At 37.7% G+C, this 18,360-nt stretch overlaps 1 protein-coding gene and 1 non-coding gene across 7 annotated transcripts in view; both read right to left on the reverse strand.

Moving 5' to 3' along the window:
• The window catches only part of TPK1 (thiamin pyrophosphokinase 1), a 363,462-nt gene that overhangs the window by 61,025 nt on the left and 284,077 nt on the right, over positions 1-18,360 (reverse strand). The gene's annotated exons all lie outside the window — the stretch shown is intronic.
• LOC128560678 (U2 spliceosomal RNA) lies at positions 6,115-6,305 on the reverse strand. The gene has a single exon (XR_008373140.1). It is a non-coding gene; the product is annotated as a U2 spliceosomal RNA (small nuclear RNA).

The raw sequence follows: 18,360 nt of genomic DNA on the forward strand, positions 1-18,360 counted from the left end.
ACTAATAAGATAATATATTGAGTAATAAAAAACGTGCTTTCAAGTGGAAAAAGCAAGTACGGAAGAGCATCTTCATTACGACCACTTTTTAGTTAAAAATATACACTGACATAGAAAAAGTTCTAATAAGATAAATACCAAGTTTTTAGAAGCAATTATCTCTAGTGGTTAGATTGTAATACAACTTCAGTTTTCTATGTTTTATGTATCTTCACAGTTTCATTACTTTGACAATATAATTTTTGTAAAAAATGATAACGTTTTAATATTTATTTAAAAATTTATTTTTTAAGAAGCTCATAATCAAAGACCTGGACTTTGAGTGCCTTGGGAATCTGAATAGACTTTCTGAATATTTTATTGAAGGGAGTAAGGAAGTAAGTGATTTTTTAAGCAATATGCTGTAACATTTTATACTGATGTAGATACTGTAATTTACCAATGCAAATTAAAGCAGTGTTGCTTTAAATTGTTGACTGCTCTCCTAAATACAAGTAACTTTAAAGAAATAAAAATTCTATACTTTTCCACATGAATACACTATTTGAAATATTTATGTACATGTAAAGTAGGTCATATTTCATCCAAGTTGTCATCAATTCATCTAATTCTTGGCATGATATATGATTTTTAATGATGTGCAAAAAAATTCTGGAAGTATTCTACCCCAAATCATCTAAGTATTAATAAGACCAAAAGTTATGATGACATACTAAAAGTAACTAAAACTTAGGGCAATATTTCCCTTTTTAAAAAACATAAAATAGGTAAGTTTAACTCACAAAAACACAGTATAAGCAACAATGGATATTTTTCCATGGCATCTTTTATAAATGGTAGCACTATCAACCTCATCAAATTCCCAATATATTTTAAAATGAGCAATTTAGTTGTTAACTCCAAAATCAATTATTTTATTTATGCAAAGGCTAAGGTGGTCTTAAGTATATGATATAAAGTTTGCCTCCTTTTTCTCTGTGCCCAAATGACTCATCTTGACAGTCACCCTAAGTGACCTTGAAAGTCCAAGGTCAGAATCATTTCCAACATTGTCATCGCTGGGGAATATCTTTTCTTTCTTTTTTTTTTTTTTGTAGAGACAGAGTCTCACTTTATGGCCCTTGGTAGAGTGCCATGGCATCACACAGCTCACAGCAACCTCCAACTCCTGGGCTGAAGCGATTCTCTTGCCTCAGCCTCCCGAGTAGCTGGGACTACAGGTGCCCGCCACAGCACCCGGCTATTTTTTTGTTGCAGTTTGGCCGGGGCTGAGTTTGAACCCGCCACCCTCGGCATATGGGGCCGGTGCCCTACTCACTGAGCCACAGGCGCCGCCCGCTGGGGAATATCTTAAGTGCTCTTTTGATCCATTCTACTTAAGTGAATTCAATAAATGATGCTGGAATTACTCCACTAGTTAGGGTTTGTTAATTCACTAAGAAATGTGTTTGACTTACTATATAACACATAAACTGAGTTGATACTGTAGAGTTCTCATCTGATTGCCTTCTATCAGGCAAAGAACCATTGTATTCTGGTATTTAAGAATAACAACCAAAGTGTATACTTTCAGCTCAGGGAGTGGTTCATTTTTGACACCTTATAAAGAAATAGTTTGATAGCATTTGACATGTACAACTTGCTAATGATAGGTGGTATGTACTTGTCCCTTTACTGATACTACAGAATTGTTAAAAATTTGGTCTCTTTTGGACAAGACACTTCATTTTGTTCTCCACTTTTAATTATCATGTAAGCAGTGTTCTGGAAAGGTTGGAAAGTAAGAAAAATCACCCATAATCTCATTAATTAAATATATTTTCCCACTTCCACTCTTCATGCATATAAGTGATTCTTTTATATAGTTCAATTGTAGCATTTAAAATTTTATATCTGGTTTTTCAATTCATTTTTCAAATAATTTTTTTTCTCATTCTTCTTAAGTATGATACAACTATTTTGAGAAGGAAAGGTAGGAAAATATTTTTATTTTCTAGTATTTTATTCTTTTTGTAGTATTTTGGAAACTCAGCAGTATTATAGATCTTTTTTCCTGATTTTGTTCTAAGTAACTCTAAATCAAATCTGTAAGTGTGAGTTTACTCCATGGTGTAATATTCCTGCTAAAATGCTTATAGCTTTGCATACATGTTAGATACTTATAACATTCATCAAATCTCTGTGTTTGCCGTTTTTCATTTCTAATTTTGCTTTCTTGTGATTTTTTTTTATTCCTTGATGGTTCACTGTCTAGTGGCATCTTTTTATGACTGCTTAACAATTTTGTAATTTTTAAAATTTCTCTTTTGATCATCTTTCATTTGACTTCCTTATCTTTACTGTATTATTCCATTTTTAGCTTCTTGCATTTAAAATGGATTGATTTTTTTCTTTCTTCCTTAGAATGTGAGTATTAAAAACTCTGTATTTTCCTAAGCGACCTTTACTGTATCCTGTGGTATGCAGGGATTTTTTTAAAATTCTTATAGTGCATAAATATGCTTTTTGGTTTAAAAGTTATTTAAGGATCGATTTTGACTTCCTAGGATATATTATGAATTTGTGAATTGTTATAATTTATTTTATTGCATGGAATTAGACTGGAAAATGTTATTTCTAATTGAATTGAAAAGTGAAATTTTCTTATCATTTAGTCAATTTTGTAAATTTCTAAGAAGGTTTTAGGAATGGTAATTTTTGGTAATCATAAACATTTTAATCATGTGAATTTATAGTATATGTAATGTTTTTCTGTATTTCATATATACGTATACACATAAACATACAAAATTATGTCTACATACATTTATCTGTATTATGTAATCCTTACTGCTTATAATTCAGATCTCTCGCATCTTTCTGTTCACTTACTTTTTTAATCTGTCATGGGATGATGGAGGTTAATTGAAGTCTGTATTGCTCTTGTCAGTTTCTTTTTTACTTTCCTGTAATTTATGCCTTATGGATTCTGGTGCAGCAGTACTTGGGTACACATACTTGTACCCTCAGTATGTCCTTTAATATTATGGGTTCCTTATTTATATCTCTGTTGACAGTTTATCTTAAATCTAGTTTTGTGTAATAAAAATCTCGACAACAGCTTTTCTTGTGAGTATTTCTAGTGTGTTTGTTTACCCTTTCTGTATCACTTTGCTTTAATTTAATAATCTATGGTAGTCAGCCTATAGATTTTTTACATAATTAAAATTCTTTGAAATTAGTTTTGTTTTCCTATATTTTTGGCTTTTGTTCCTATTTTAGGTTTCGTTCAAAGAAATCACATCTATAAACTTTTACACACAAAAGCATCCATCATCTAGAAAGACTGAAACTTCCCAGATAGTTTCATGTTTATTAATTTTTGAATGCTTTACAATTCTCAGAGCTGTGCATAAGGACTGGATTTAAAATATATTTGTTAACTGATTGAACTGAAATGTCAGAAAGTGCAAATCTCTAGTGTTTAGAAAATAATCAAGTGAGGATAAATTTGGGGCAGGAATTTTCGTGGTCTCCCTAGAAGCTCAAAACCTCACTTGCTAAATCCTTCAACAACGTGCACCTGCTTTTTCTGTACTTGGCACAGACTAATTAGACACACTCTGGTCAATAAGAAATAAAGCACAGTCCCATCCTCTTCAGCCACCTGGCCATTACTACCAATCAAGTCACAGGCAGTTCCAATTTGGAATGAGATTTTAACTGCCCCACGTGCTTCTTCTAGATCAATGTGATGGCTGAAAACAGCAATAAGGTGTTTAAAATGCAAAGGAACACACAATGCAGAGGCCTAAAAAAGAACTACATCAAAAGTAAGACTTTCTCTTTTCTTATTTCTTTCACTTAAGCCTTTTGTTATTTCTGCATCCTTCCAAAGTCATTTACTTTATAAGTAAGTCTTCCGAAATATTCTTTCACAGACATATTTCTGAATTAAAAAAAAACAAAAACAAAACACAGTCTGAAAGAATGAGGTTGCAGTCACTGTATTTTTATTCCTAAGTGAGGCTCCAGAAGAGAGATTTAATAGAAAGTTAGGAAGCTGCTACCAGAGCCTTTTGGCTTACCTATCCAAACCCATAGTGACTCACCTGAGACTCTGGGAGGAGATGGGGACGGAGTAGAGAAATGTGGGCAGGTTTGTTTTGTGAAAAAAAGGATTATATTTTTAGAAAACTGGTGTGTGTACTAGTTTGTACTTTGTATATATTTTGTATATTTCTGGATACAAATGGAAATAAACAATCATAGCTAGATAAAAACCAAATGCTAGAACAGGGAAACCTATACTAAACAAATGTTAATGAAACACATGGTCCCTGGTAGTTCAAAAAATCTCAGAAAAAGAGACCGTGACTTAGGAAAAGAGATTTCTCCCCTCCTCACTCTTTCTTTAGTACTAAAGAGAACTAACCTTGAAAGGTCATGGGACAAGGTGCTCTTCAGCACAGGTCATTGTCTTGACTAGTTTTCAAGACTACAGGGTGATTTTTTCACAATAGATCAAACCAATGGCATTGTTCTCTGAAAAAAAAATGTGTTAATCAAGCTTTGCATACTCTTGTACCAAGTAATTACAATAATAAGCTACAAGTAAAGTAAAAGTTAAAGAGACGAAAAGGATGGCAGTGGGGAAAATAGAAAGGTAGTAGGTAGTGGCTGAAAAAAATTTGAAATACATAAATCTATTATGCACTCCACTTTTAAAATGTTTTTATCAGTGACAGGTAGAAGTTAGAAAATGTCCTTTATTTCCAGAACCTTATTAGGGTTGTGAATTTTGCTCTAACAGCTTTGAAACAAAGATTGGAAAGAAATTGAGCAATATGGAGTTCTAGCATGATATACATATATATTTGACAGAAACCAAACAAATTCACATCCAAGTACATGAACATCTTTTCTTAGTAAGTGTCAAAAAAATAGCATTTGGTTTCCGATTCATTTATATACTTTGGGCTTGTCTGTATGCTTTACCATTCTTCCCAAGTTAAATTTACAAACTTTGCAAAATAATTGTCAGGTCATTCTGCATAAATGATGGAGCCATGAGGACAGCGGGGCAGCCAGAAACCCTCCTGGGTAGGTTGAAATCTCCGGTTAAGTCTGATGGAGCTACGGTCTCATTTGTTAAAGTGTTCACACTCTGTAAAAACGGACATTTTGATTCAAGGGATAAGAGGAACCTGCCTCTAGTGTTTTCTTCACATTTAAATTAGAAGGTGGGGTGAGCAAATAAGCTAAATAAAAAGTGTGAACAGGCATCTGATAAAGATTCATGTCTTTGATAAATGAACTGGCGATTTAAAAATATCAGTTTAGAATAGTAGGCTCTTTATGTCAAATGGCTCAATTTCTTTCTCCTTTTCTTTGTTTGTATAAAACATACTGAATCATGAATCTAATTCAAGTCAGTGGGGCTTTCCTTGGATGTCCTGTTTTGGAGAATCACCACTTTTCTACTGCTGTGCTACAATCATAATAACTGTGTGCATTTTTACTTTTAATTCACAATGCTTTAACTTCCTCTGTGGTGCTAGATCTCATACGGAACAGAGTACAAAGTCCAGAGTTGATAAATTTGGGCTGCATCAGGTCTGGCCAGAAACAGTTATCTAGGGTGGCAGTGGGAGGCACATCACGTTGTGAATTACATCAGCGTTAAAGGAGGGGAGGGATTTAGAGTGAACGGCTCAAGTGGCATCCTGAAAGTTGTGACTGGCAGGAAAATACACTTAAGAAAACTGTACGTTCAATTCAACAAATACTCAACAACATTCCACATTTTTTGTTTTTGACCCAAGCCCTTAGATCCTGAGGCTAGAGGAAATAAAGGAGTGGAGAGAGAGAGAAAGAAAAAAACATACCATCCGTTCTGCATGGCAAAAACTGCTTGTAGCACCTCCTATAAACATTTTTCCCAAATTAATAGGACCACCGACTTTTAGCCAGATACTTAGCTCCTGAGAGTAGAGATAACATTTTTCAACCTCCTTTGAAGATAGGTAATTCCATGTGAGAAAGTTCTAGCTAAAAAGATATATGCAGAAGGTGTGCAGCAACTTAAAGGAATTTTCTTTTTTTCTAAGTCCCCCCTGCTGAAGTGGGTGGGTGGGGAGCAGCCTCCTTCCTGGAGGTACTGCGATACCAGGTGGATGGATGGAACGGAAGGAGCAAGCTCCTATTCCATCTCCCTGCTCCAAAAATCTGTTTACTAAATTGTCCTCAGATAAAGGATGTGTCAGGTATTAAACTGATGAGAACAGATACTACACTTGATATTAACCAAAAGGCCACAAAGCAATTCTTGCTTGTTTATATCTACGGTGCTACCTGGAGTGCTAAGGGCATGAACCCCCTTAGCTGCTACCTCTGACCATGAGTGTGAAGGTCCCACCTAGGAACAGTAAATGTCAAGGTGGAAGGAGTGGGTCCCAGGCCACTGTGTGAGATGGAGCCCCCAGATCACCCTACACAGACTCTGATGGACTTCCACAGGAGAAAGAAGCTCCTCCTGCATTTAAGCCACTGCTACCCCGAGCCTTCGTTCTTCCAGCTGAACTGACCTATACGGTTACACTCTCAGCAAAGGCTTATTTTGAAGAAGTAATTCCATGGGCATTTACATGTGCAAGATGGTGTTCATGAACACCTTGTGAACAGTAAGAATCTTATTCAGCTGCAAGTTTTTGTCACTGAATCTGTAACTATCTGAAATACTACCCAGTCCATATTTAAAGTGTAAAGTGCTTTCCATATTCATCTTTTTTTGAATTTAGCATAATCCTGTTCTGTTAAAATTATTTTCATTTTGTCCTACATATTTGCAGTTGGATTTTTCATGAAGGTTTTGACTTCTTCCTCTGTTTTGGCATTTTATTTTAAATGAACTCTTTGTGGAACAAAGTAGGCCAAGGCTGGGGGAGAAGACAACTCACAGATCAGGGAAGATAGGGTTCTTCAAGGTCACATAATTCAACTGTGACGGCCATGTGTCCAGAACTCAAGTCCTCTGACTCAGGCCCATCTCTGCTCAGGTGCCAGGCGGCCCTTCCGCTATTTCCTTCCCTTTCTGGTCCAGGGTGGCCACCTAGAAACTAGCGCAGAGCAGTGAACACGCAGTAGGTCCACTGTAAGCTCCTGGAATCAGTGTGCTGGCATTCTAAATTCCACTTAATTTCTCATCGTGTTTGTGTTTCTCTTCTTGACAAATTTAGTTCCACTGTAATCTCCAAGTAGGACAAAAGTGCAAAAAAGATCGGCCATAAATAGATGAGATTAAGGTATTTTGATTCAGAGATGAAACAGGAAGTCTCAGACACTGTTTATGAAACTTCTGCTGTACAGTCTGCATGGCAGGCGCTGTATTTATTTCCTATTTATTCCTTCTTTCCCCACCCCAATACATAGAGTGTTTATGTCTTTTCTTCAGGGAGTCAAATACAGTTAATAAATATGACCGAAATATATCTGCCCCTCCAAATACAGACACATAACTTTAGAGAAATGCCAAGGAACTATGTGACCAGAAGAGCATTAGATAATTTAATCAGGCGCAAAACTTTAGGAAATGCAGTTCTACTGAATAATTTTTTTAAATGCAGGCCAGTAATCCTTAAACCCAGAGGGGTAAATGCTGTATCTGCCCCCAGGCTGCCCAGCGTTTGAATTTGGCTCCTTCTACTTGAGAAATCAGCAGTACCTGACTAGATTCTCTAAATCCCTTTGCGGACATCCTAGACTCCTCTGCTTGCCCTCTTGTTTAAACTAGCTTTGACCTGACACAGCAAGTAAAACAAGAAAACCAAAAACACCAATAAACCCGGGGCAAGAAAAAGATGAGAAAAGATGGTCCCAGTCTTCCCCAAACATACCATACCTCTCCCTCAAGCTCACCCAAGCACCCTTAGAAAACAAGTAAGAGCCTACGTTTCAGACTGACCATCATCGGCTGGTTAGAGGATACATTTCTGGTTAGGCTGAAGGCAGAAAAAAATGTGCACACACACAGCCATTCCCAGCCATTCATCAGGGACAATTATCATTTGCATCACTTATCTCATCACAACCTGCACTAACTACCACCCAGCTTAACACGGAAACAGAAAGTCTGAGGGTGAATATAACACAACCACCCACAAATTGTCTATCACTATGAAATACATACACCTGTCCCTGTTCATGCTTCATTTAAAATAAGATGTGTCCGCTCTATTCAGTCACAGTGAGGAGCGAGGGAGGGTGGAGGGCTGCACTGCAGGGACCATACGTGGACACCATATACCGCAGTTCTTCAGGCAGCAAAGGCACAGATCCTACGGGCTGCTAATACCTGGGGATGTGATTATACGCGTGTTCTTCACAGTCTCAGACTCCCAGGCACTGTCCTCTCTGCTCTTGCACACGTGTCTCCCCAGTCATCTTGCTAGCCTTGATTTTTAGTCGTGTGTCTGTGTTTTCCGACCAGCAGTTTCACTAACTCCTCCCCTTTCTGGTTCCATGCTCAGATCTGTCCTGAAACCTCTGCGCTCCTCAATACTGTTCCATACAAAGCAGCATGAGGCCTGCCCTTACCAGCTGTGTGACAGGCCTGTCCTGAGCCTGAACAAGGTGATAATGGAGTTCCAGGACATTGTAAATAGGCGGGGTGGGCTGTGCAGCTGCCAGCATGCTCCATCCAGCTTCCACGTGTAGATCTCTGTGCTCCCTCCTGCCAGGAATGTTCGTCTTCCTGCTCTCTTAGCTTCCCTCTTTCTTTCCTTTTTTTACTCATTTAACTTACTTAATTTTTGCAGCCCAGCTTAACTCATACCTGCATGGTGAGGTCTTCCCGGGGCATGGCATGATTTCCCCTATGTATACACTCCTTTTTGCATATTTTCTCGAATTCCAAATAGTATCTTATTGTATATAATCTTCACATACGTAAACATTTTGTCTCTTCCAAGGGACAATGGTCCTCTTCATATCAAATACTATGCATACACTCTGGGCTTTATAAAGATAAATAACATTTAAACTGATGCTTCTTAGAACTTGGACTTTTAGAAATTACTTATTTGGGAGAGAAAGACGATCTCTCACGCCTTCAATGTTTAGCAACTGGATGTGTTTAGGCTGTTGGGCAACTCAATAATAAAAAGATAAAATTAACACCAATGAAGATAGAGCTCCAATGTCTATGTGTAAGATGCAACTTGAATGGGTTTTATTATTATACATTTTAAAATTATTTTTTATAAACGCTGTATTTCCAAACTTTAAAATGCTTGATCACATAGATATGTTATGAAACTAGAAGCCATTTAAAGATATTTTACAGTAATAAAAATGGGTTAATACATTTGTCAGAATTTATGCTTGATTATCTAAAGGACCCATAGGATCCATGGTACATCAATTCTGTAAATCTATCTACATAGATATCATTTTTCAGCAGTAACATACAAAATGAAGTGTGCCGAGAAAACTTGAAAAAATACTCTATGTTCACGTATTTTGAGATTTTAATAATACAGTTATTTATTCACAAGAATTTCATAAGACATTAGTCAGTATGCCGGAGGATATTTTGGAAAAGTAATGAAGGCTTAATAATGTAAAATTTTAAGGCTTAATAATGTGATTTTTTTTTTCCCCCCTGGGCTTCTTTTCTAAGGAATAAATGAGGTGAGACTTTCTTTTCAGTCTTGGGCTTTAGCTCTTCCGATCCCAGCCTCATTGATCACTTCTCCCCATTTGTGTAGCTGCTTACTCCTTCATGACTCTGTGCTAGCGGCTTTCTGAGACTTCAAGCCCTCGGGAGGCAGAGCCAGGATTTGAGATCTTTGTGCAAAGCCCAGTGGCAGAGTAGCCACATGAAGTATGTGCACGTGACAGGAAGGGACAAGAGCTTACTGGGTAGACAAGGGGAAGGGGGAAAGGAACAAGGAACAACGTGAAAGACGACCTGGTTAGCACCTGCCATCTGCTAAAGACTGTGCCACTACCCCACTCAGCACTTGTCAGGCGTCTCGGTAACCCACACAGCTGCCTTTACCCCAAATCTATACGCAGTGTTTACACCTAGGCATTCTCCACATGTCCTAAGGCAAACTCATTAACAGATAAGGACATTAAATAAACATACAGCGCTATGATTCTGGATAGGAGCTGTAGGGTCAGGAGTGCAAGGGAGAAAGGATCTCCCTTTCTAAGACCTGAAGGTGGTTTGCTGATGCTGAAACAAAAAGCACAAGATACAAAACAGTGAGAAGTGAGTATTATGCTAAAAAACAGATCCTGTCCTAAAGGACATGATGTTCTGGTTAAGGAGCTTGGACGTCATCCTGAGTGCAGGTAACGGGCACCCATCAGATATTTAAGTAGGAGAGTAACAGGATGTTTAGATTACTCAGGTATCACTTCCTGTGAAAACCTTCAGATGATTCCCTAATGTTCCTTGATAAAATACACACTTCCCACCATGGCCTGCCCGGTCTCCCTCCTGCCTCCCCCTTGCTCTCATATCCACACCCACTTCAGTCATCACCTCTCGTCCCAGGCCTCCTTTCTGGTCTGCAGAACGCCCAGGGCTTTCTCTTTGGACTTTGCAGTGGTTTCCCCTCTGCCTGTTTTCTTTCTCTCAACTCTTCTCAAGCTGGGTTCCTTCTCGACTTTCTCATTCTGTGGATCTCACCTCCTCAAAGGGAACTTCTGTGGAAATCTTATTAATGTGACTTTCCTCAGTCACTCCATACATTTTTAATTTGTTAACGTCCTCCATTGTACTTACCAAGCTATACTTTCTTGTTTGTTAATCTTGTGTTATACTCAGTATGTTATCACCCCTCAAGAATGTGTTATGGAAGCCCTTAAATTCTTGAGTTTGATGTATCATTGACATAATAGCCCAGTGGTGTCTGGTACATGGGCGTTCCATATGTGTGTGAGAGTAAATGAGTTTACTCTGGAGCGAGAGGAAGAACTCCAGTGGTGAAGCCAGAATTTACACCTAAGATTTATATGATTCCAAATTCTACTTTTATCCCCTATTCAAAGTACCTGCTTTGTTTTAGAGTAAATACATAATCCATTCATTCATTTGCTGAAACATGCTACACATAAATGATGACTCAGCCCACTGGCACTCTCCTCAAGACAAAATCAAATATAAAATGCATTAAAACACATTTGCTGGCCTAAGAGATACTTATGTGTTATGGAAGCATATGTGTGTGTGTGTGTGTAATTATTATTACACACAAAAATGTTTTAATTCTTACATGTTTTATTTCCAAATCTGGTCATCTCAAAGGTATGATCTTTGCTTACTTATTTCTCCCAAAAGGTCTAAGAAAACAGGACAATAAGATAACCTTAATAACTTCAATAACCCCAAGGCTAAGAAGTTCACTATTTTTATAATATATAAAAGCACGTTAATATTCTCTTTAGTATTTTAGCATAAAAATTAAGAAGTGACATTTCCTAAATAAAACTAAAATCAGTGGTATAGAAAGTTATCTTGTTATTATTTTGCTTCCTTTTAAAATCGTTTCATATAGTATACGTTATTTGAGGTGCACGAGAAAAATGGAAGGAACATTATTCATTGCATTCTGTAGGTGGTGCTACAAGCCCAACAATGATCCCTGGCGCATAAATCTTGCCATCACTGTCCAGCTCAGACAAGTATCACATTGAACTCAATGAAAACCACATTCATTCTAAAAAATCACTTTGCAATGGCAACCTTCTTAGACAAGCAGGACATAGTTCTAATTTGTAATTTAAGTAAAACTTTCCTTATAGTGCATTAGAAACCACAAAGGTTGAACTGCTGAAATACTTCTGTATATCCTGTGGTATCTATTATAGTACAGGTATAGTACAATGTCTGTTTCTGGTGTGGAAAAATGTTTCTTTGATAAACTTGTATACATAATAAATCATTTCTGTGGGCTCTGGGTTTGATTTTACCAAAGGAATACTCTTTAATGCATTTGGATTTTACTTCCTAAGGCAAGGGGTTAAGTGTTACTCTGCAGGGAGGCAGATTTAATGTCTGCTAAAGGTAAAGGATGAAGGGATAATAAAAGAGGTATTGTACAGCAGTGAGACCATAATGTCAAGGAGGGAAAACTCGTCATCGTGAGCCGGAACAAGGAACTGCTGTAAGTCAGCTAAAGTATTTCAGAAAGAGAAAGGTCAAGGCTTCTAGTTCCAACACCCAGACTTTTATTTTATTTCACATTGATTGACTGATTAACCTTTTTGCAGGGGTCACTAATGGCTAATGTAATGGAAGGAGGAACAAAGTAACTCAGAGTAGGCCATAGTAGAATCAGACTACTATCTTTCCCCATACACTTGAGTTACATGTTTGTTTTTTTTTTGGCAAAAGGTCTAGCCCAGAAAACAAGTGACAGTTGATCAGACGTTCCACAACACGTTCATCAGACTGGACTTCCTGTACAGGCGAATCCTGAAACATACAGTTAGAATGGCAAGTCCAGCAGTTAATCACTGGGGCCACTCGAGTGTCAAGATGAAGTTTCTCAAGTTCTTTATTTGACTGCTAGAAAGACACCATTCCCCAGCAGGGTCTTTGCCCTTTTGGCTATTTCTGCTCTGAACTGAATCTGTACTGGCCTGGCTGTACTGGCTGAGCTCTTGTAGCAGATGAACTCCAGGTCACCAGGCCGTGAAGATGGTTAATCCCTCTTGCCCTCTGTCTGAGCCTGTTACTTTGAGAAGCTGACAGGGGAAAGATGAGATATTCTCTTTCTATCCTTCCTGAGCACTTGTTGTTGCTTCAAGCAGCCACTCATCCTTCCGTCCATATGGCCAGCTGAACCTTAGTGACAGAAACCGAGAAGGTGGCATAATACAGAGCCAGGAGGAGGACAAAGCAGAGAAGCAATTTGGACAGAGAGAGAAAGAAAGGATGTAATATATCAACCCTGCTCCACAATGCTTCAAGCTGACCACAGGGATTTTATTTTTCAATTATCTAGAAATTGAAGTATAGAAAAGAATCTGGCAAGGACGCAGGGCTCTCACAACCCCGGCTGGCAAGAGCCTCGGTCAGAAAATCAACAAACAAATTGCCAAAGTGATGCTGTGTCTGGGAGGCTCGCCTGAAGGAAGACTGAAGGCTTAGTGTAATGTTAGCAATCATTTGATATAGTAATTTCAATAACTCTAATATCACCCATGACTTATTTTAATTGGAAAAAAATCAAAATACAACTGCTCTGTGATGCTCTGATTCAACATCAATTGTTCTGTGCATTCTAAAGGGGGGAGCTATCTGAGAGAGAGAAAATTCTGCTTTCTGCCTTCCAGCTAAAAGGAATCCAGTAGGCTACTGCAAGAAATAAACTTAGATTCATGGACTTAAGTTATTGTTTTCCTCAATTCATGTATTTTGTAGGCAAGTATTTTTCTTAATGTTTCCAGGGATTCTGTTAATTCATGTTGTAATATAATTCTCAGAAAATAGAAAACTTATCTACAGGATATAAAGTTATATACAAAATAATTACAATTGGAATATAGATGTGGGAAGGGAAAAAAAATTAAGGAATAAGCCACAATATAAATTCTAATTTGTAATTTGAAAAAAAATCCTTAATATGACAGCACAGCAAATTTATTAGAAGTAAATAATCATGATTTAAAATAACTACAAGACACCAAAATTGGTCTGAGGGAGGAGGCACTTATGGATCTGTGGGGGAGAAGGATGTTACAGCACTAAACTCCTATTAGTTTATGGAAATGAAAATTGTTTGATGGCATATAATCTATTTTAAGTTGTTTCCAAGAAAATGACTTGAATACGTTTAATTACTCTAGATAGAAACATAATTGCATACACATGCAATCACAGAACAGGGCTAATTTACTTGCCCACTCCATGGCAAACACTAATTTAGTGATGGGCATGTAAATCTTATTATGTTTATTTGTTTATATTTGCTAGAAGTGTAAGTCCCTTCCTGGACGTTAATCATTTTGCTATGGCACCCCAGCTGGAAAGCAGCAATAAGCAGGTGTTGCCTTTCAACAGGATCTGTCCTTTTCAGTCCTGTGTCCTAGGGTTCAAAATAGTGCCTTTCTCAACTTTTGAGATTTTATTGCTTTTCCTATCACAAGGCTTAAGGCCAGGTGTTATAAAACATACATACAATGAACAGGATCACCTAGACTGTTTTTCAAGAATCCATTTGATAAATCTGAGGGAATTCCTGTTTCTGTGGAATAATAAGGAGATATTAAAGGATCAGTATCCCTAAGTGGTCCCATTGCAGGAGAACAGAAGGATTTCATTGTAGTGGCCCATTCCATTCTGCCAGCGATGCCCACACCAGTATACCCTGTTTGGGGTGTATTTGAACATAGCAGAAAGGAAGCTTAGTTCGACATGCGGGGCTTTAAAAAAAAAAAAAAGCAGTCTCTAAAAAAAAAAAAAAAAAAAAAAGTAGCCAGGCGGACACCTTGTAGTCCCAGCAACTTGGGAGGCTGAGGCAAGAGAATCACTTGAGCCCAGGAGTTTGGGGTTGCTGTCAACTATGACACCACAGCACTCTACGGAGGGTGATAAAGTGAGACTGTTTCAAAAAAAAAAAAAAATGTAGGCCATGCCTAAGATCAATGAAACTGACCCTGCATATGTGGCATCAAAGCACCAGCACCTTTTATAGACTCCCAGGTGAGTCCTGGGTGAGCCCAGGACTCGAGATCTAATATGTTTACTTCAGGAGGTAGGAAAGAAGGTAAGAAGACAAAACACCTGGCTTGTGGGCTAATTTACGAGAACGTCATCAGGCAACGAATTCTTCACAAAATTCTCTTCAAGTGTGCCAGAAAAAGCAAAATCTTTCCATAGCAGCACTGTGAATTCTGTGCGATCCTGGTGAAGTTTACCTTCACTCTAGACAGCAAGGAGTACGCTGAGTATCAAATGCATGGCCCTTGGAGTCAGGCAGCCAGAAAATAATCCCCACTCTGTGGTTAACAAGCTCTGTGACCCTGCGGAACGAAGCTGATATTTCTACACTTCAGTTTCCCCACCTGTAAAATAGTTCTTGACACTTAAATTACAGGAGATAACTCACAGACAAGGCTCAAAACAGTTACTGACACATAACAAAGTAATCAGTGTTCACTTAGTATTTATCAGCTATTATTTCTTGCTGGAAAAAAATAAGACAGAGGTATGAATTATGTCAGGGGTTTTTTAAACTGTCTATGACAAGTCACCATATATGATAGCTTTTGCATTATATTTCAAACAAAATGGTAGTTTATCTACCTTTATGCTTTAAGGTTCCAGGTAAAATTTGTTGAGTGAAAGGTTCTGCAACTCACGAAAACATTTCGAATCCTTTGTGCTATCAAAATTTAACTCTATTGCATAGACTTTAGAAATATCCTGGGGTGATGGAATTCTCTTTATGAGGCATCTCTGACTATGTTAATTTGGCGGATTCTGCTATAAATACATAAAGCCACATGGCCAAGATTTTGGCTTTCATGTGGTTTATGATGCACTTTTGTTTGGTACTGTACTTAGGAAACTTTACTGACAATGATGATGATGCTGTTAAGACTTTCTTAGTCACAGATTTAACTTAATTAAAACCACTAAGAACAGAATAGGCCATGACTGGCACAAAGCTTATCATGGCCTTGAACCTTCAGAAATTTCACAAGGTTTTAATACTCAGGGAAAAAGTTTGATATTCAGTTCTGGTAGAAATATCCTCTTACAGCTGTCCATCATGATTTTCAATGAAGATGAAAGTATAATTTATTATTGTTATTACACTGGCTGGTGATTGGAAACACATTACCAATGTACAAATTAGAGCCTCTAATTCTAAAGTAATTATCAGGCAATTTCAGAGTTGTTAACAGGATTAAAATTATGAATATATTAGCTGATTTGCCCTCACAAATCAAATTTTGATTAGATAATACTACATGCTAATATGTATACCATTCAAATTTCTTAAAAGCCTGTTTAGTATAAAAATTTTGATAAAATTTTCCAATAATACATGCAGAGCTATGGAGAGGGAATACATGATTGATAGTTTTTCCTTATAAGCCTTATTAAAGGTCCTGATTTGGTTGGTCTCCAACTGTTTTGGCTCAGAATTAGGAATTCTAGTTTTGATGACAGCTCATATGCACTGATTAGAAAAACATTTCACAGAGCTATTAAAGAAGCAAGTTAATCACTAGGAATATAACCGTGGATGGAACAATATTTCATACTGAAAGTTCTTAAAGGGCGGTGCCTGTGGCTCAGTCCGTAAGGTGCCGGCCCCATATACCAAGGGTGGCGGGTTCAAACCCTGCCCCGGCCAAACTGCAACCAAAAAATAGCCGGGCGTTGTGGTGGGCACCTGTAGTCCCAGCTACTCGGGAGGCTGAGGCAAGAGAATCGCTTAAGCCCAGGAGTTGGAGGTTGCTGTGAGCTGTGTGATGCCATGGCACTCTACTGAGGGCCATAAAGTGAGACTCTGTCTCTACAAAAAAAAAAAAAAGAAAGTTCTTAAAGATTCTGCTTTTGAGTTTCTTATAGGATAGGTGCTATTAAAGAAGCGTCGATGAGAGGTTAGGATCTACGTAAGTACATCCTGAAATCTGTTCATTTCTAATAGGTAAGTTGGTCCTGTTTGAATTCTACCTGTCAGCATCAGTGGCAAGGAAGGAGTAGTTGGTGAGTATATGATTGTAATGATTTTCTAATGTCTAGAACATCATTTGCAGTACATTTGTACTTTAGGTTACATTACTTCATTTTAAACAAAAGACAGAGGGTCATCAGTTTTGGCCAGAACAATATGAAAGAATAACAGAAATAAAGGTTTGTCACATCTCACAAGGAGAAGACACACTTTCAATTTTGTTTGTTTCTGGAAGGTGAATTTAGAATTTTAAAGGTGAATGGTACATGCTGGAAAGGGTAACATATTCAATGTAGCTATCATTTTTCCAAAATGTGCTTAATAGATCTCTTTACACAATGGATAAGAAAGACTTAGCCGGGCGTTGTGGTGGGCGCCTGTAGTCCCAGCTGCTTGGGAGGCTGAGGCAAGAGAATCGCGTAAGCCCAAGAGTTAGAGGCTGCTGTGAGCCGTGTGACGCCACGGCACTCTACCGAGAGTGAGAGCGGTACAGTGAGACTCTGTCTCTACAAAAAAGAAAAAAAAGAAAGACTTTTTTTGAGTGTTTATTCAGGTAATCAAAATAGGGTTCTGGTTTCCTATGTGGTCTGATTTTTTAAAAAATTTGATATCCTAGTGTTTCTAGTAACACTTGTACATGATTCCAGTCATCTTTGTTAAACACAAAGGTGACTGCTTCCCTCTTCTGTTTAGAACCTCTCCCCATGGCCTACACAGTAAATCCCGACTTTTCCTTATAGTATACAAGATCCTTCATGATCTAACACGCATATGTCAAGCACCATTTCTTATCTTTTCACCACCCCTACTGAATACTCCAGCTGTGTAAATACCTCTCACCTACCATGTCATATTCTTGCAAATGCCTCACCATATTTCTAGAGTATGCCCAAATTTCTTTAGAAAGTTGCTCCAAAAGATTTCTCTTTAAAGATTACTTGTAATTGTGACATATCATTGAATACCAAAAGACAAAACAAAAACAAAAACGGAAGATAATGAGCCTTTGGCATCAGAGGAAATATTTAACTATTCTAATATAAGTTATACATTATCTTAACCCTGTATGAACAAGTACGTAGTATTCCAAACTGAAAAAAAAAATCTGATTTAATCCTATTCATAGCCCGAAGGCAAAATAGAAATTATTATAATAAACTCACAACAATACATGGGCATGATGATAGACTTAGAAGAGATTTAGTATTTGTCCATGTTCAGAAAATCAAGTAGTAGTTGTAGTTCATATCCTTCCTCTCCTTATTTTATGGTTCTTGGCAAGTCTTCTGATTATTTTTGTTCTCAGGCTGCCAAATCCTTTTCCTTTCCATCTATTCCAGAATTCAGGTTTCTTCAGTTCTAGCCTCTGCTCTGCTGCCAAGCTCCCCTTCACTGCCTTGGCACCAAAAATGAAATGCTGCCATAGAAGGAGGCCACCCTAGCAATCAGTGTTTGTGGGGCAAAGAGGAATTGCCGTAAATCCCTTTCCATTAAAAAAATCGAATAGAACAAAGCTTTGAACCTTACAGTCCTTTTGCTGATAGTTTGCTTCTGCTTTTCGTATCTCTGCCTCTTCCCCCGGGTCCTTTTTTCTTTATTTATTCAATTAGGTAACCGTAAAATTTGTTTTGAAGTATGCAAAGACAAAATACCAGGATTTTAGTGCCTGTGATTC

Source organism: Nycticebus coucang, chromosome 11 (assembly GCF_027406575.1).
Source record: "Nycticebus coucang isolate mNycCou1 chromosome 11, mNycCou1.pri, whole genome shotgun sequence".
NCBI lineage: Eukaryota > Metazoa > Chordata > Mammalia > Primates > Lorisidae > Nycticebus > Nycticebus coucang.